Source organism: Pristiophorus japonicus, chromosome 3 (genome assembly GCF_044704955.1).
Source record: "Pristiophorus japonicus isolate sPriJap1 chromosome 3, sPriJap1.hap1, whole genome shotgun sequence".
Classification (NCBI taxonomy): domain Eukaryota; kingdom Metazoa; phylum Chordata; class Chondrichthyes; family Pristiophoridae; genus Pristiophorus; species Pristiophorus japonicus.
The window spans coordinates 327,886,277-327,905,054 of NC_091979.1; the positions used below are offsets into that span (position 1 = coordinate 327,886,277).

The following is an 18,778-nucleotide window of genomic DNA, read 5'->3' on the forward strand; positions in this document are numbered from 1 at the left end:
GCTTCACAACAGAAAATTAAAGCCACAAACAAACCCATCGACTAATCACTATTCCCCAGCTCCAGAGTGAGTGAGAGCGGGACAAGCCCTAACTTCCGCTCCAACACTCTCCAATCAGCCGCTGCCGGCGGAAAGCGGAAAATGCAGCATCAAACAGCGGTTTGCCGCCCTTCATTGGGCTGCAAAATGCCACCGTTCGAGACAACGCTCCCCGTACACCGAACAGCAGCCTCATAAGATGCTTCATCTCACCTTCCTGAGTTCGAGCCCCAGCTTGCACGAACACTTCTTCACTGGAAACACCATTAATTATCTGATTGCCACGTTTTGCATCATGAAAGTAATCCTAACCGATAATTTCTAATCATAGAGGTTTACAGCTTGGAAGGAGTCATTTAAGCCCATTGTATCTGCACCGGCCAACAAATGCCCAGTTTGAGGCGTGTACCCCTGCACCTTATTGCATTTCATGTGCACATCTAAGAACTTGTTAAATGTGGTGAAGGTTTCTGCCTGCACCACACTTTCAGGCAGTGAGTTTGAGACCCTCACAAACATCTGCTTGCAGAATGTTCACTTCAAATCCCCTTTAACCCTTACACTAATTACTTTTAAATTATGCAGCCTGGTTGTTGACCACTCCACTCTGTGAAATAGAACCTTTCAATCTACAATATCTAGGCCCCTCCTATTTTTATAAACCTCAATGCTGTCGCCCATCAGCCTCCTCTGTTCCAAGGAAAACAAACCCATCCTATCCAATCTGTCCTCATAGCAAAGTTGCTCCACTCCCGGCAACATCTACGTAAATCTCCTCTGTACCCTCTCCAGCGTATTCACGTCCTTCCTTCAATGCGGTGACTAGAACTGCACGCAGTACTGCAGCTGTGGCCTAACCAGAATTTTATATAGTTCTAGCATAACCCACTTGCTGTTCTGTTCCTTGCTTCTGCCAATAAAGGCTACCATTCCATATGACTTCTTAACCAACTTTTCCAACTGGCCAGCTACATTCAGGGATTTGTGGACAAGCAATCCCAGTTACCTTTGTTCCTCTACACTTCTCAATGTCATACCAGTTGATGTGTATTCCCTTTCATTGTTAGCCCTCCACAAATGCGCTATCACTCACATCTCTGGATTAAATTCCATTTGCCACTGCTCTACCCCCTTATCAGTTGATTGATATCTTCCAGGAGTCTCCAGCTTTCTTCTTCATTATCAACCCACTGCCTATTTTAATAACACCTGAAAACTTCGAAATCATAACACCGATATTCAAGTTTAGATCATTGATAAATACCATAAACAGCAATGGATCTGGCTCTGAAAACTGCGGAACCCCACTGGAATCATCCTTCCAGTCACAAAAACACCCATCAAACATTACCCTTTGCTAACTGCCTCTGAGCAAAATTTGGATCCAATATGCCGCTTCGCCCTGAATCACATGGGCATTTACTTAGAAAATGCATAATCATTCAATGTTATCCTGCCTTCATGGGAAAACATCATTAATTGACTGATGATCTTCCTTTGCACAACTAAAGAAATGTTAACTGAAGGAGAGTCCTTAATTGAATAACTTATCTGTGCTCTGCACTTTACCTCTGAATCCATAAACCATATTGGACAGTGTGCTTTAGAAGTCTGCTTCAAAATGTTCCTTGCTGGTAACATGTACATGGGACGTTGGAAACAGTGAGATAGACTGTAGTGCAAGGGACTGGTTATTGTCAAACAGCAAAGAAAATATACATTCTGGAAGAATACCATCGAAAAGAAGTGTGACCCGAACAGCCAAAAAGAAGATGAAGTGCTGAGCCCTTTTCAGCAAAAAATTCTTTTCCCAAACATTTTTCTGACCGAATCTTCACAAAACAAAAATGATGCTTTTAAAGTCATTAAACCCGGATTTTCGTGCACCCAAATCTTCTGAATCAGATGCCTCTCGTTGTGCCGACTGAATCCATGTCCCTCTCAATATTCTGCTGACATGCACACTATTAAATGTGCCACTAACTTATACAATCAAAGAATAAGGGAATGGTTGCAGCCCGTCGAGCCCATGCCAACTCTCAGCAAGTCTCACTCCCCTGTCATTTACACACAGCTGTGCAATTTTTTTCATTCGGATACTTATCCAACTCGTTTTGAAAGATAAGAATGAGTCTGACTCCACCGCCCTTTAGAGCAGTGTATTCCAGATTTTAACCACTTGCTAAGGAATGGCCACTCCTGTTCCTATGTATAAAGGCAGAGAAACACGGGATCAATTCCTGCCACACTCACAACCTTGCTAAATATAGCACCGTCATTCTATTCTCGTGACACAAGCTCCATAAGTGTAGTCCAGCTGTTGAGGTTAAAGGTCTGGTTATGTTCCCAACAATACTACTGCCACAGCGTTTCCGTAGTGTAGTGGTTATCACGTTCGCCTCACACGCGAAAGGTCCCCGGTTCGAAACCGGGCGGAAACATTATGCAAACGTGTTCAATTAATGATAAGATAAAATTAAATCATTCATATTAGTGGTTCAATGGTAACAGAGTGCAGTGTCTCACGATGCTGTTCCATTTGCTGATTTCTCTCTACAGTTCTGTTCACACTCAAATTCTTCACAGTGTCTCTCACTCCCTCCCGTTTCCAGCCCTGACGCTGGAGAAACCATATCTCAAAGCTTCACATTCCGTGCATTCAGGTCAGCTGTGAGCTTTTATTAAAGGATCCTGCCACGCCACCACGCTTCACAACAGAAAATTAAAGCCACAAACAAACCCATCGACTAATCGCTCTTCCCCAGCTCCAGAATGAGTGAGGGAGGGACAAGCCCTAACTTCCGCTCCCACACTCTACAATCAGCCGCTGCCTGCGGAAAGCGGAGAATGCAGCATCAAACAGCGGTTTACCGCCCTTCACTGGGTTGCAAAATGCCACCGTTCGAGACAACGCTCCCCGTACACCGAACAGCAACCTCATAAGATGCTTCATCTCAGCTTCCTGAGTTCGAGCCCCAGCTTGCACGAACACTTCTTCACTGGAAACACCATTAATTATCTGATGCCACGTTTTGCATCATGAAAGTAATCCTAACCGATAATTATATAATCATAGAGGTTTACAGCATGGAAGGAGTCATTTAAGCCCATCGTATCTGCACCGGCCAACAAATGCCCAGTTTTAGGTGTGTCCCCCTGCACCTTATTGCATTTCATGTGCACATCTCAGAACTTGTTAAATGTGGTGAGGGTTTCTGCCTGCACCACACTTTCAGGCAGTAAGTTTGAGACCCCCACAAACATCTGCATGCAGAATGTTCACTTCAAATGCCCTTTAAACCTTACACTAATTACTTTTAAATTATGCAGCCTGGTTGTTGACCACGCCGCTATGTGAAATAGACCCTTTTAAACAACAATATCTAGGCCCTTCCTATTTTTATACACCTCAATACTGTCGCCCATCAGCCTCCTCTGTTCCAAGGAAAACAAACCCATCCTATCCAATCTGTCCTCATAGCAAAGTTGCTCCACTGCCGGCAACAACTACGTAAAGCTCCTCTGTACCCTCTCCAGCGTATTCACGTCCTTCCTTCAATGCGGTGACTAGAACTGCACGCAGTACTCCAGCTGTGGCCTAACCAGAATTTTATACAGTTCTAGCATAAACCACTTGCTGTTCTGTTCCTTGCTTCTGCCAATAAATGCAACCATTCCATATGACTTCTTAACCAACTTTTCCAACTGGCCAGCTACCTTCAGGGATCTGTGGACAAGCAATCCCAGTTACCTTTGTTCCTCTACACTTCTCAATGTCATACCAGTTGATGTGTATTCCCTTTCCTTGTTAGCCCTCCACAAATGCGCGATCTCTCACATCTCTGGATTAAATTCCATTTGCAACTGCTCTACCCCCTTATCAGTTGATTGATATCTTCCTGTAGTCTCCAGCTTTCTTCTTCATTATCAATCCACTGCCTATTTTAAAAACACCTGAAAACTTCGTGATCATAACACCTATAATCAAGTTTAGATCATTGGTAAATACCATAAAAGCAATGGATCTGGCACTGAAAACTGTGGAACCCCACTGGAAACATCCTTCCAGTCACAAAATCACCCATCAAACAGTACCCTTTGCTTCCTGCCTCTGAGCCAAATTTGGATCCAATTTGCCACTTCGCCCTGAATCACATGGGCTTTTACTTAGAAAATGCATAATCATTAAATGTTATCCTGCCTTCATGGGAAAACATCATTAATTGACTGATGATCTTCATTTGCACAACTAAAGAAATGTTAACTGAAGGAGAGTCCTTAATTGAATAACTTATCTGTGCTCTGCACTTTACCTCTGAATCCATAAACCATTTTGGACAGTGTGCTTTAGAAGTCTGCTTCAAAATGTTCCTTGCTGGTAACATGTACATGGGACGTTGGAAACAGTGAGATAGACTGTAGTGCAAGGGACTGGTTATTGTGAAACAGCAAAGAAAATATACATTCTGGAAGAATACCATCGAAAAGAAGTGTGACCCTAACAGCCAAAAAGAAGATGAAGTGCTGAGCCCTTTTAAGCAAAAAATTCTTTTCCCAAACATTTCACTGACCGAATCTTCACAAAACAAAAATGATGCTTTTAAAGTCATTAAACCCGAATTTTCGTGCACACAAATCTTCTGAATCAGATGCCTCTCGTTGTGCCGACTGAATCCATGTCCCTTTCGATATTCTGCTGACATGCACACTATTAAATGTGCCACTAACTTATACAATCAAAGAATAAGGGAATGGTTGCAGCCCGTCGAGCCCATGCCAACTCTCAACAAGTCTCACTCCCCTGTCATTTACACACAGCTGTGCAATTTTTTTCATTCGGATACTTATCCAACTCGTTTTGAAAGATAAGAATGAGTCTGACTCCACCGCCCTTTAGAGCAGTGTATTCCAGATTTTAACCACTTGCTGAGGAATGGCCACTCCTGTTCCTCTGTATAAAGGCAGAGAAACACGGGATCAATTCCTGCCACACTCACAACCTTGCTAAATATAGCACCGTCATTCTATTCTCGTGACACAAGCTCCATCAGTGTAGTCCAGCTGTTGAGGTTAAAGCTCTGGTTATGTTCCCAACAATGCTACTGCCACAGCATTTCCGTAGTGTAGTGGTTATCACGTTCGCCTCACACGCGAAAGGTCCCTGGTTCGAAACCGGGAGGAAACATTATGCAAACGTGTTCAATTAATGATTAGCTAAAATTAAATCATTCATATTCGTGGTTCAATATTAACAGAGTGCAGTGTCTCACGATGCTGGTCTATTTGCTGATTTCTCTCTGCAGTTCTGTTCACACTCAAATTCTTCACAGTGTCTCTCACTCCCTCCCGTTTCCAGCCCTGACGCTGGAGAAACCATATCTCAAAGCTGCACATTCCGTGCATTCAGGTCAGCTGTGAGAGATTATTAAAGGATCCTGCCACGCCACCAAGCTTCACAACAGAAAATTAAAGCCACAAACAAACCCATCGACTAATCGCTCTTCCCCAGCTCCAGAATGAGTGAGGGCGGGACAAGCCCGAACTTCCGCTCCCACACTCTCCAATCAGCCGCTGCCGGCGGAAAGCGGAGAATGCAGCAACAAACAGCGGTTTACCGCCCTTCAGTGGGCTGCAAAATGCCACCGTTCGAGACAACGCTCCCCGTACACCGAACAGCAGCCTCATAAGATGCTTCATCTCAGCTTCCTGAGTTCGAGCCCCAGCTTGCACGAACACTTCTTCACTGGAAACACCATTAATTATCTGGTTGCCACGTTTTGCATCATGAAAGTAATCCTAACCGATAATTATATAATCATAGAGGTTTACAGCATGGAAGGAGTCATTTAAGCCCATCGTATCTGCACCGGCCAACAAATGCCCAGTTTTAGGTGTGTCCCCCTGCAACTTATTGCATTTCATGTGCACATCTAAGAACTTGTTAAATGTGGTGAGGGTTTCTGCCTGCACCACACTTTCAGGCAGTGAGTTTGAGACCCCCACAATCATCTGCATGCAGAATGTTCACTTCAAATCCCCTTTAACCCTTACACTAATTACTTTTAAATTATGCAGCCTGGTTGTTGACCACTCCGCTATGTGAAATAGACCCTTTTAAACAACAATATCTAGGCGTCTCCTATTTTTATACACCTCAATGCGGTCGCCCTTCAGCCTCCTCTGTTCCAAGGAAAACAAACCCATCCTATCCAATCTGTCCTCATAGCAAAGTTGCTCCACTCCCGGCAACATCTACGTAAATCTCCTCTGTACCCTCTCCAGCGTATTCACGTTCTTCCTTCAATGCGGTGACTAGAACTGCATGCAGTACTCCAGCTGTGGCCTAACCAGAATTTTATACAGTTCTAGCATAACCCACTTGCTGTTCTGTTCCTTGCTTCTGCCAATAAATGCAACCATTCCATATGACTTCTTAATCAACTTTTCCAACTGGTCAGCTGCCTTCAGGGATCTGTGGACAAGCAATCCCAGTTACCTTTGTTCCTCTACACTTCTCAATGTCATACCAGTTGATGTGTATTCCCTTTCCTTGTTAGCCCTCCACAAATGCGCGATCTCTCATATCTCTGGATTAAATTCAATTTGCCACTGCTCTACCCCCTTATCAGTTGATTGATATCTTCCTGGAGTCTCCAGCTTTCTTCTTCATTATCAACCACACTGCCTATTTTAATAACACCTGAAAACTTCGTAAGCATAACACCTATATTCAAGTTTAGATCATTGATAAATACCATAAAAAGCAATGGATCTGGCACTGAAAACTGTGGAACCCCACTGGAAACATCCTTCCAGTCACAAAAACACCCATCAAACATTACCGTTTGCTTCCTGCCTCTGAGCCAAATTTGGATCCAATTTGCCACTTCGCCCTGAATCACATGGGCTTTTACTTAGAAAATGCATAATCATTAAATGTTATCCTGCCTTTGTGGGAAAACATCATTAATTGACTGATGATGTTCATTTGCACAACTAAAGAAATGTTAACTGAAGGAGAATCCTTAATTGAATAACTTATCTGTGCTCTGCACTTTAGCTCTGAATCCATAAACCATTTTGGACACTGTGCTTTAGAAGTCTGCTTCAAAATGATCATTGCTGGTAACATGTACATGAGACGTTGGAAACAGTGAGATAGACTGTAGTGCAAGGGACTGGTTATTGTGAAACAGCAAAGAAAATATACATTCTGGAAGAATACCATCGAAAAGAAGTGTGGCCCTAACAGCCAAAAAGAAGATAAAGTGCTGAGCCCTTTTCAGCAAAAAATTATTTTTCAAACATTTCTCTGACCGAATCTTCATAAAAGAAAAATGATGCTTTTAAAGTCATTAAACCCGAATTTTCGTGCACCCGAATCTTCTGAATCAGATGCCTCTCGTTGTGTCGACTGAATCCATGTCCCTTTCAATATTCTGCTGACATGCACACTATTAAATGTGCCACTAACTTATAGAATCAAAGAATAACGGAATGGATGCAGCCCGTCGAGCCCATGCCAACTCTCAACAAGTCTCACTCCCCTGTCATTTACCCACAGCTGTGCAATTTTTTTCATTCGGATACTTATCCAACTCCGTTTTGAAAGATAAGATTGAGTCTGACTCCACCGCCCTTTAGAGAAGTGTATTCCAGATTCTAACCACTTGCTGAGGAATGGCCACTCCTGTTCCTATGTATAAAGGCAGAGAAACACGGGATCAATTCCTGCCACACTCACAACCTTGCAATATCGCACCGTTATTCGATTCTCGTGACACAAGCTCCAGAAGTGTAGTCCAGCTGTTGAGGTTAAAGCTCTGGTTATGTTCCCAACGATGTTATTGCACCAGCGTTTCCGTAGTGTAGTGGTTATCACGTTCGCCTAACACGCGAAAGGTCCCCGGTTCAAAACCGGGCGGAAACATTATGCAAACGTGTTCAATTAATGATAAGATAAAATTAAATCATTCATATTGGTGGTTCAATGTTAACAGAGTGCAGTGTCTCACGATGCTGTTCCATTTGCTGATTTCTCTCTACAGTTCTGTTCACACTCAAATTCTACACAGTGTCTCTCACTCCCTCCCGCTTCCAGCCCTGACGCTGGAGAAACCATATCTCAAAGCTGCACATTCCGTGCATTCAGGTCAGCTGTGAGAGATTATTGAAGGATCCTGCCACGCCACCACGCTTCACAACAGAAAATTAAAGCCACAAACAAACCCATCGACTAATCGCTCTTCCTCAGCTCCAGAGTGAGTGAGGGCGGGACAAACCCTAACTTCCGCTCCCACACTCTCCAATCAGCCGCTGCCGGCGGAAAGCGGAGAATGCAGCATCAAACAGCGGTTTACCGCCCTTCACTGGGCTGCAAAATGCCACCGTTCCAGACAACGCTCCCCGTGCTCCGAACAGCAGCCTCATAAGATGCTTCATCTCAGCTTCCTGAGTTCGAGCCCCAGCTTGCACGAACACTTCTTCACTGGAAACAGCATTAATTATCTGATTGCCACGTTTTGCATCATGAAAGTAATCCTAACCGATAATTATATAATCATAGAGGTTTACAGCATGGAAGGAGTCATTTACGCCCAACGTATCTGCACCGGCCAACAAATGCCCAGTTTTAGGTGTGTCCCCCTGCACCTTATTGCATTTCATGTGCACATCTAAGAACTTGTTAAATGTGGTGAGGGTTTCTGCCTGCACCACACTTTCAGGCAGTGAGTTTGAAACCCCCACAAACATCTGCATGCAGAATGTTCACTTCAAATCCCCTTTAACCCTTACACTAATTACTTTTAAATTATGCAGCCTGGTTGTTGACCACTCCACTATGTGAAATAGACCCTTTTAATCAACAATATCTAGGTCTTTCCTATTTTTATACACCTCAATGCGGTCGCCCATCAGCCTCCTCTGTTCCAAGGAAAACAAACCCATCCTATCCAATCTGTCCTCATAGCAATGTTGCTCCACTCCCGGCAACATCTACGTAAATCTCCTCTGTACCCTCTCCAGCGTATTCACGTTCTTCCTTCAATGCGGTGACCAGAACTGCACGCAGTACTCCAGCTGTGGCCTAACCAGAATTTTATACAGTTCTAGCACAACCCACTTGCTGCTCTGTTCCTTGCTTCTGCCAATAAATGCAATCATTCCATATGACTTCTTAATCAACTTTTCCAACTGGTCAGCTACTTTCAGGGATCTGTGGACAAGCAATCCCAGTTACCTTTGTTCCTCTACACTTCTCAATGTCATACCAGTTGATGTGTATTCCCTTTCGTTGTTAGCCCTCCACAAATGCGCGATCTCTCACATCTCTGGATTAAATTCAATTTGCCACTGCACTACCCCCTTATCAGTTGATTGATATCTTCCTGGAGTCTCCAGCTTTCTTCTTCATTATCAACCACACTGCCTATTTTAATAACACCTGAAAACTTCGTAATCATAACACCTATATTCAAGTTTAGATCATTGATAAATACCATAAGAAGCAATGGATCTGGCACTGAAAACTGTGGAACCCCACTGGAAACATCCTTCCAGTCACAAAAACACCCATCAAACATTACCCTTTGCTTCCTGCCTCTGAGCCAAATTTGGATCCAATTTGCCACTTCGCCTTGAATCACATGGGCTTTTACTTAGAAAATGCATAATCATTAAATGTTATCCTGCCTTCATGGGAAAACATCATTAATTGACTTATGATCTTCATTTGCACAACTAAAGAAATGTTAACTGAAGGAGAATCCTTAATTGAATAACTTATCTGTGCTCTGCACTTTACCTCTGAATCCATAAACCATTTTGGACACTGTGCTTTAGAAGTCTGCTTCAAAATGTTCATTGCTGGTAACATGTATATGAGACGTTGGAAACAGTGAGATAGACTGCAGTGCAAGGGACTGGTTATTGTGAAACAGCAAAGAAAATATACATTCTGGAAGAATACCATCGAAAAGAAGTGTGGCCCTAACAGCCAAAAAGAAGATGAAGTGCTGAGCCCTTTTCAGCAAAAAATTCTTTTTCAAACATTTCTCTGACCGAATCTTCACAAAAGAAAAATGATGCTTTTAAAGTCATTAAACCCGAATTTTCATGCACCGGAATCTTCTGAATCAGATGCCTCTCGTTGTGCCGACTGAATCCATGTCCCTTTCAATATTCTGCTGACATGCACATTATTAAATGTGCCACTAACTTATAGAATCAAAGCATGAGGGAATGGATGCAGCCCGTCGAGCCCATGCCAACTCTCAACAAGTCTCACTCCCCTGTCATTTACCCACAGCTGTGCAATTTTTTTCATTCGGATACTTATCCAACTCCGTTTTGAAAGATAAGATTGAGTCTGACTCCACCGCCCTTTAGAGAAGTGTATTCCAGATTCTAACCACTTGCTGAGGAATGGCCACTCCTGTTCCTATGTATAAAGGCAGATAAACACGGGATCAATTCCTGCCACACTCACAACCTTGCTAAATATAGCACCGTCATTCTGTTCTCGTGACACAAGCTCCAGAAGTGTCGTCCAGCTGTTGAGGTTAAAGCTCTGGTTATGTTCCCAACAATGTTACTGCCACAGCGTTTCCGTAGTGTAGTGGTTATCACGTTCGCCTCACACGCGAAAGGTCCCCGGTTCGAAACCGGGCGGAAACATTATGCAAACGTGTTCAATTAATGATTAGATAAAATTAAATCATTCATATTAGTGGTTCAATATTAACAGAGTGCAGTGTCTCACGATGCTGGTCCATTTGCTGATTTCTCTCTGCCGTTCTGTTCACACTCAAATTCTTCACAGTGTCTCTCACTCCCTCCCGTTTCCAGCCCTGACGCTGGAGAATCCATATCTCAAAGCTGCACATTCCGTGCATTCAGGTCAGCTGTCAGCTTTTATTAAAGGATCCTGCCACGCCACCAAGCTTCACAACAGAAAATTAAAGCCACAAACAAACCCATCGACTAATCGCTCTTCCCCAGCTCCAGAATGAGTGAGGGCGGGACAAGCCCTAACTTCCGCTCCCACACTCTCCAATCAGCCGCTGCCGGCGGAAAGCGGAGAATGCAGCATCAAACAGCGGTTTACCGCCCTTCAGTGGGCTGCAAAATGCCACCGTTCGAGACAACGCTCCCCGTACACCGAACAGCAGCCTCATAAGATGCTTCATCTCAGCTTCCTGAGTTCGAGCCCCAGCTTGCACGAACACTTCTTCACTGGAAACACCATTAATTATCTGGTTGCCACGTTTTGCATCATGAAAGTAATCCTAACCGATAATTATATAATCATAGAGGTTTACAGCATGGAAGGAGTCATTTAAGCCCATCGTATCTGCACCGGCCAACAAATGCCCAGTTTTAGGTGTGTCCCCCTGCAACTTATTGCATTTCATGTGCACATCTAAGAACTTGTTAAATGTGGTGAGGGTTTCTGCCTGCACCACACTTTCAGGCAGTGAGTTTGAGACCCCCACAATCATCTGCATGCAGAATGTTCACTTCAAATCCCCTTTAACCCTTACACTAATTACTTTGAAATTATGCAGCCTGGTTGTTGACCACTCCGCTATGTGAAATAGACCCTTTTAAACAACAATATCTAGGCCCCTCCTATTTTTATACACCTCAATACTGTCGCCCATCAGCCTCCTCTGTTCCAAGGAAAACAAACCCATCCTATCCAATCTGTCCTCATAGCAAAGTTGCTCCACTCCCGGCAACAACTACGTAAATCTCCTCTGTACCCTCTCCAGCGTATTCACGTCCTTCCTTCAATGCGGTGACTAGAACTGCACGCAGTACTCCAGCTGTGGCCTAACAAGAATTTTATACAGTTCTAGCATAACCCACTTGCTGTTCTGTTCCTTGCTTCTGCCAATAAATGCTACCATTCCATATGACTTCTTAACCAACTTTTCCAACTGGCCAGCTACCTTCAGGGATCTGTGGACAAGCAATCCCAGTTTCCTTTGTTCCTCTACACTTCTCAATGTCATACCAGTTGATGTATATTCCCTTTCCTTGTTAGCCCTCCACAAATGCGCTATCACTAACATCTCTGGATTAAATTCAATTTGCCACTGCTCTACCCTCTTATCTGTTGATTGATATCTTCCTGGAGTCTCCAGCTTTCTTCTTCATTATCAACCCACTGCCTATTTTAATAACACCTGAAAACTTCGTAATCATAACACCTATATTCAAGTTTAGATCATTGATAAATACCATAAAAAGCAATGGATCTGGCACTGAAAACTGCAGAACCCCACTGGAATAATCCTTCCAGTCACAAAAACACCCATCAAACATTACCCTTTGCTTACTGCCTCTGAGCCAAATTTGGATCCAATATGCCACTTCGCCCTGAATCACATGGGCATTTACTTAGAAAATGCATAATCATTAAATGTTATCCTGCCTTCATGGGAAAACATCATTAATTGACTGATGATCTTCATTTGCACAACTAAAGAAATGTTAACTGAAGGAGAGTCCTTAATTGAATAACTTATCTGTGCTCTGCACTTTACCTCTGAATCCATAAACCATTTTGGACAGTGTGCTTTAGAAGTCTGCTTCAAAATGTTCCTTGCTGGTAACATGTACATGGGACGTTGGAAACAGTGAGATAGACTGTAGTGCAAGGGACTGGTTATTGTGAAACAGCAAAGAAAATATACATTCTGGAAGAATACCATCGAAAAGAAGTGTGACCCTAACAGCCAAAAAGAAGATGAAGTGCTGAGCCCTTTTAAGCAAAAAATTCTTTTCCCAAACATTTCACTGACCGAATCTTCACAAAACAAAAATGATGCTTTTAAAGTCATTAAACCCGAATTTTCGTGCACACAAATCTTCTGAATCAGATGCCTCTCGTTGTGCCGACTGAATCCATGTCCCTTTCGATATTCTGCTGACATGCACACTATTAAATGTGCCACTAACTTATACAATCAAAGAATAAGGGAATGGTTGCAGCCCGTCGAGCCCATGCCAACTCTCAACAAGTCTCACTCCCCTGTCATTTACACACAGCTGTGCAATTTTTTTCATTCGGATACTTATCCAACTCGTTTTGAAAGATAAGAATGAGTCTGACTCCACCGCCCTTTAGAGCAGTGTATTCCAGATTTTAACCACTTGCTGAGGAATGGCCACTCCTGTTCCTCTGTATAAAGGCAGAGAAACACGGGATCAATTCCTGCCACACTCACAACCTTGCTAAATATAGCACCGTCATTCTATTCTCGTGACACAAGCTCCATCAGTGTAGTCCAGCTGTTGAGGTTAAAGCTCTGGTTATGTTCCCAACAATGCTACTGCCACAGCATTTCCGTAGTGTAGTGGTTATCACGTTCGCCTCACACGCGAAAGGTCCCTGGTTCGAAACCGGGAGGAAACATTATGCAAACGTGTTCAATTAATGATTAGCTAAAATTAAATCATTCATATTCGTGGTTCAATATTAACAGAGTGCAGTGTCTCACGATGCTGGTCTATTTGCTGATTTCTCTCTGCAGTTCTGTTCACACTCAAATTCTTCACAGTGTCTCTCACTCCCTCCCGTTTCCAGCCCTGACGCTGGAGAAACCATATCTCAAAGCTGCACATTCCGTGCATTCAGGTCAGCTGTGAGAGATTATTAAAGGATCCTGCCACGCCACCAAGCTTCACAACAGAAAATTAAAGCCACAAACAAACCCATCGACTAATCGCTCTTCCCCAGCTCCAGAATGAGTGAGGGCGGGACAAGCCCGAACTTCCGCTCCCACACTCTCCAATCAGCCGCTGCCGGCGGAAAGCGGAGAATGCAGCAACAAACAGCGGTTTACCGCCCTTCAGTGGGCTGCAAAATGCCACCGTTCGAGACAACGCTCCCCGTACACCGAACAGCAGCCTCATAAGATGCTTCATCTCAGCTTCCTGAGTTCGAGCCCCAGCTTGCACGAACACTTCTTCACTGGAAACACCATTAATTATCTGGTTGCCACGTTTTGCATCATGAAAGTAATCCTAACCGATAATTATATAATCATAGAGGTTTACAGCATGGAAGGAGTCATTTAAGCCCATCGTATCTGCACCGGCCAACAAATGCCCAGTTTTAGGTGTGTCCCCCTGCAACTTATTGCATTTCATGTGCACATCTAAGAACTTGTTAAATGTGGTGAGGGTTTCTGCCTGCACCACACTTTCAGGCAGTGAGTTTGAGACCCCCACAATCATCTGCATGCAGAATGTTCACTTCAAATCCCCTTTAACCCTTACACTAATTACTTTTAAATTATGCAGCCTGGTTGTTGACCACTCCGCTATGTGAAATAGACCCTTTTAAACAACAATATCTAGGCGTCTCCTATTTTTATACACCTCAATGCGGTCGCCCTTCAGCCTCCTCTGTTCCAAGGAAAACAAACCCATCCTATCCAATCTGTCCTCATAGCAAAGTTGCTCCACTCCCGGCAACATCTACGTAAATCTCCTCTGTACCCTCTCCAGCGTATTCACGTTCTTCCTTCAATGCGGTGACTAGAACTGCATGCAGTACTCCAGCTGTGGCCTAACCAGAATTTTATACAGTTCTAGCATAAACCACTTGCTGTTCTGTTCCTTGCTTCTGCCAATAAATGCAACCATTCCATATGACTTCTTAATCAACTTTTCCAACTGGTCAGCTGCCTTCAGGGATCTGTGGACAAGCAATCCCAGTTACCTTTGTTCCTCTACACTTCTCAATGTCATACCAGTTGATGTGTATTCCCTTTCCTTGTTAGCCCTCCACAAATGCGCGATCTCTCATATCTCTGGATTAAATTCAATTTGCCACTGCTCTACCCCCTTATCAGTTGATTGATATCTTCCTGGAGTCTCCAGCTTTCTTCTTCATTATCAACCACACTGCCTATTTTAATAACACCTGAAAACTTCGTAAGCATAACACCTATATTCAAGTTTAGATCATTGATAAATACCATAAAAAGCAATGGATCTGGCACTGAAAACTGTGGAACCCCACTGGAAACATCCTTCCAGTCACAAAAACACCCATCAAACATTACCGTTTGCTTCCTGCCTCTGAGCCAAATTTGGATCCAATTTGCCACTTCGCCCTGAATCACATGGGCTTTTACTTAGAAAATGCATAATCATTAAATGTTATCCTGCCTTTGTGGGAAAACATCATTAATTGACTGATGATGTTCATTTGCACAACTAAAGAAATGTTAACTGAAGGAGAATCCTTAATTGAATAACTTATCTGTGCTCTGCACTTTAGCTCTGAATCCATAAACCATTTTGGACAGTGTGCTTTAGAAGTCTGCTTCAAAATGATCATTGCTGGTAACATGTACATGAGACGTTGGAAACAGTGAGATAGACTGTAGTGCAAGGGACTGGTTATTGTGAAACAGCAAAGAAAATATACATTCTGGAAGAATACCATCGAAAAGAAGTGTGGCCCTAACAGCCAAAAAGAAGATAAAGTGCTGAGCCCTTTTCAGCAAAAAATTATTTTTCAAACATTTCTCTGACCGAATCTTCATAAAAGAAAAATGATGCTTTTAAAGTCATTAAACCCGAATTTTCGTGCACCCGAATCTTCTGAATCAGATGCCTCTCGTTGTGTCGACTGAATCCATGTCCCTTTCAATATTCTGCTGACATGCACACTATTAAATGTGCCACTAACTTATAGAATCAAAGAATAACGGAATGGATGCAGCCCGTCGAGCCCATGCCAACTCTCAACAAGTCTCACTCCCCTGTCATTTACCCACAGCTGTGCAATTTTTTTCATTCGGATACTTATCCAACTCCGTTTTGAAAGATAAGATTGAGTCTGACTCCACCGCCCTTTAGAGAAGTGTATTCCAGATTCTAACCACTTGCTGAGGAATGGCCACTCCTGTTCCTATGTATAAAGGCAGAGAAACACGGGATCAATTCCTGCCACACTCACAACCTTGCAATATCGCACCGTTATTCGATTCTCGTGACACAAGCTCCAGAAGTGTAGTCCAGCTGTTGAGGTTAAAGCTCTGGTTATGTTCCCAACGATGTTATTGCACCAGCGTTTCCGTAGTGTAGTGGTTATCACGTTCGCCTAACACGCGAAAGGTCCCCGGTTCAAAACCGTGTTCAATTAATGATAAGATAAAATTAAATCATTCATATTGGTGGTTCAATGTTAACAGAGTGCAGTGTCTCACGATGCTGTTCCATTTGCTGATTTCTCTCTACAGTTCTGTTCACACTCAAATTCTACACAGTGTCTCTCACTCCCTCCCGCTTCCAGCCCTGACGCTGGAGAAACCATATCTCAAAGCTGCACATTCCGTGCATTCAGGTCAGCTGTGAGAGATTATTGAAGGATCCTGCCACGCCACCACGCTTCACAACAGAAAATTAAAGCCACAAACAAACCCATCGACTAATCGCTCTTCCTCAGCTCCAGAGTGAGTGAGGGCGGGACAAGCCCTAACTTCCGCTCCCACACTCTCCAATCAGCCGCTGCCGGCGGAAAGCGGAGAATGCAGCATCAAACAGCGGTTTACCGCCCTTCACTGGGCTGCAAAATGCCACCGTTCCAGACAACGCTCCCCGTGCTCCGAACAGCAGCCTCATAAGATGCTTCATCTCAGCTTCCTGAGTTCGAGCCCCAGCTTGCACGAACACTTCTTCACTGGAAACAGCATTAATTATCTGATTGCCACGTTTTGCATCATGAAAGTAATCCTAACCGATAATTATATAATCATAGAGGTTTACAGCATGGAAGGAGTCATTTACGCCCAACGTATCTGCACCGGCCAACAAATGCCCAGTTTTAGGTGTGTCCCCCTGCACCTTATTGCATTTCATGTGCACATCTAAGAACTTGTTAAATGTGGTGAGGGTTTCTGCCTGCACCACACTTTCAGGCAGTGAGTTTGAAACCCCCACAAACATCTGCATGCAGAATGTTCACTTCAAATCCCCTTTAACCCTTACACTAATTACTTTTAAATTATGCAGCCTGGTTGTTGACCACTCCACTATGTGAAATAGACCCTTTTAATCAACAATATCTAGGTCTTTCCTATTTTTATACACCTCAATGCGGTCGCCCATCAGCCTCCTCTGTTCCAAGGAAAACAAACCCATCCTATCCAATCTGTCCTCATAGCAATGTTGCTCCACTCCCGGCAACATCTACGTAAATCTCCTCTGTACCCTCTCCAGCGTATTCACGTTCTTCCTTCAATGCGGTGACCAGAACTGCACGCAGTACTCCAGCTGTGGCCTAACCAGAATTTTATACAGTTCTAGCACAACCCACTTGCTGCTCTGTTCCTTGCTTCTGCCAATAAATGCAATCATTCCATATGACTTCTTAATCAACTTTTCCAACTGGTCAGCTACTTTCAGGGATCTGTGGACAAGCAATCCCAGTTACCTTTGTTCCTCTACACTTCTCAATGTCATACCAGTTGATGTGTATTCCCTTTCGTTGTTAGCCCTCCACAAATGCGCGATCTCTCACATCTCTGGATTAAATTCAATTTGCCACTGCACTACCCCCTTATCAGTTGATTGATATCTTCCTGGAGTCTCCAGCTTTCTTCTTCATTATCAACCACACTGCCTATTTTAATAACACCTGAAAACTTCGTAATCATAACACCTATATTCAAGTTTAGATCATTGATAAATACCATAAGAAGCAATGGATCTGGCACTGAAAACTGTGGAACCCCTCTGGAAACATCCTTCCAGTCACAAAAACACCCATCAAACATTACCCTTTGCTTCCTGCCTCTGAGCCAAATTTGGATCCAATTTGCCACTTCGCCTTGAATCACATGGGCTTTTACTTAGAAAATGCATAATCATTAAATGTTATCCTGCCTTCATGGGAAAACATCATTAATTGACTTATGATCTTCATTTGCACAACTAAAGAAATGTTAACTGAAGGAGAATCCTTAATTGAATAACTTATCTGTGCTCTGCACTTTACCTCTGAATCCATAAACCATTTTGGACACTGTGCTTTAGAAGTCTGCTTCAAAATGTTCATTGCTGGTAACATGTATATGAGACGTTGGAAACAGTGAGATAGACTGCAGTGCAAGGGACTGGTTATTGTGAAACAGCAAAGAAAATATACATTCTGGAAGAATACCATCGAAAAGAAGTGTGGCCCTAACAGCCAAAAAGAAGATGAAGTGCTGAGCCCTTTTCAGCAAAAAATTCTTTTTCAAACATTTCTCTGACCGAATCTTCACAAAAGAAAAATGATGCTTTTAAAGTCATTAAACCCGAATTTTCATGCACCGGAATCTTCTGAATCAGATGCCTCTCGTTGTGCCGACTGAATCCATGTCCCTTTCAATATTCTGCTGACATGCACATTATTAAATGTGCCACTAACTTATAGAATCAAAGCATGAGGGAATGGATGCAGCCCGTCGAGCCCATGCCAACTCTCAACAAGTCTCACTCCCCTGTCATTTACCCACAGCTGTGCAATTTTTTTCATTCGGATACTTATCCAACTCCGTTTTGAAAGATAAGATTGAGTCTGACTCCACCGCCCTTTAGAGAAGTGTATTCCAGATTCTAACCACTTGCTGAGGAATGGCCACTCCTGTTCCTATGTATAAAGGCAGATAAACACGGGATCAATTCCTGCCACACTCACAACCTTGCTAAATATAGCACCGTCATTCTGTTC

The 18,778-nt window shown here is 43.3% G+C and overlaps 5 non-coding genes across 5 annotated transcripts; all 5 read left to right on the plus strand.

The window, feature by feature from the left end:
• The first annotated feature begins 2,407 nt into the window (after window positions 1-2,407).
• trnav-cac (transfer RNA valine (anticodon CAC)) lies at window positions 2,408-2,480 on the plus strand. The gene has a single exon. It is a non-coding gene; the product is annotated as a tRNA-Val (tRNA).
• Window positions 2,481-5,151: 2,671 nt separating this feature from the next.
• trnav-cac (transfer RNA valine (anticodon CAC)) lies at window positions 5,152-5,224 on the plus strand. The gene has a single exon. It is a non-coding gene; the product is annotated as a tRNA-Val (tRNA).
• A 2,672-nt stretch (window positions 5,225-7,896) lies between these two features.
• On the plus strand, window positions 7,897-7,969 carry trnav-aac (transfer RNA valine (anticodon AAC)). The gene has a single exon. It is a non-coding gene; the product is annotated as a tRNA-Val (tRNA).
• Window positions 7,970-10,643: 2,674 nt separating this feature from the next.
• On the plus strand, window positions 10,644-10,716 carry trnav-cac (transfer RNA valine (anticodon CAC)). The gene has a single exon. It is a non-coding gene; the product is annotated as a tRNA-Val (tRNA).
• A 2,673-nt stretch (window positions 10,717-13,389) lies between these two features.
• trnav-cac (transfer RNA valine (anticodon CAC)) lies at window positions 13,390-13,462 on the plus strand. Its single transcript has one exon. It is a non-coding gene; the product is annotated as a tRNA-Val (tRNA).
• The last annotated feature ends 5,316 nt before the right edge of the window (window positions 13,463-18,778 follow it).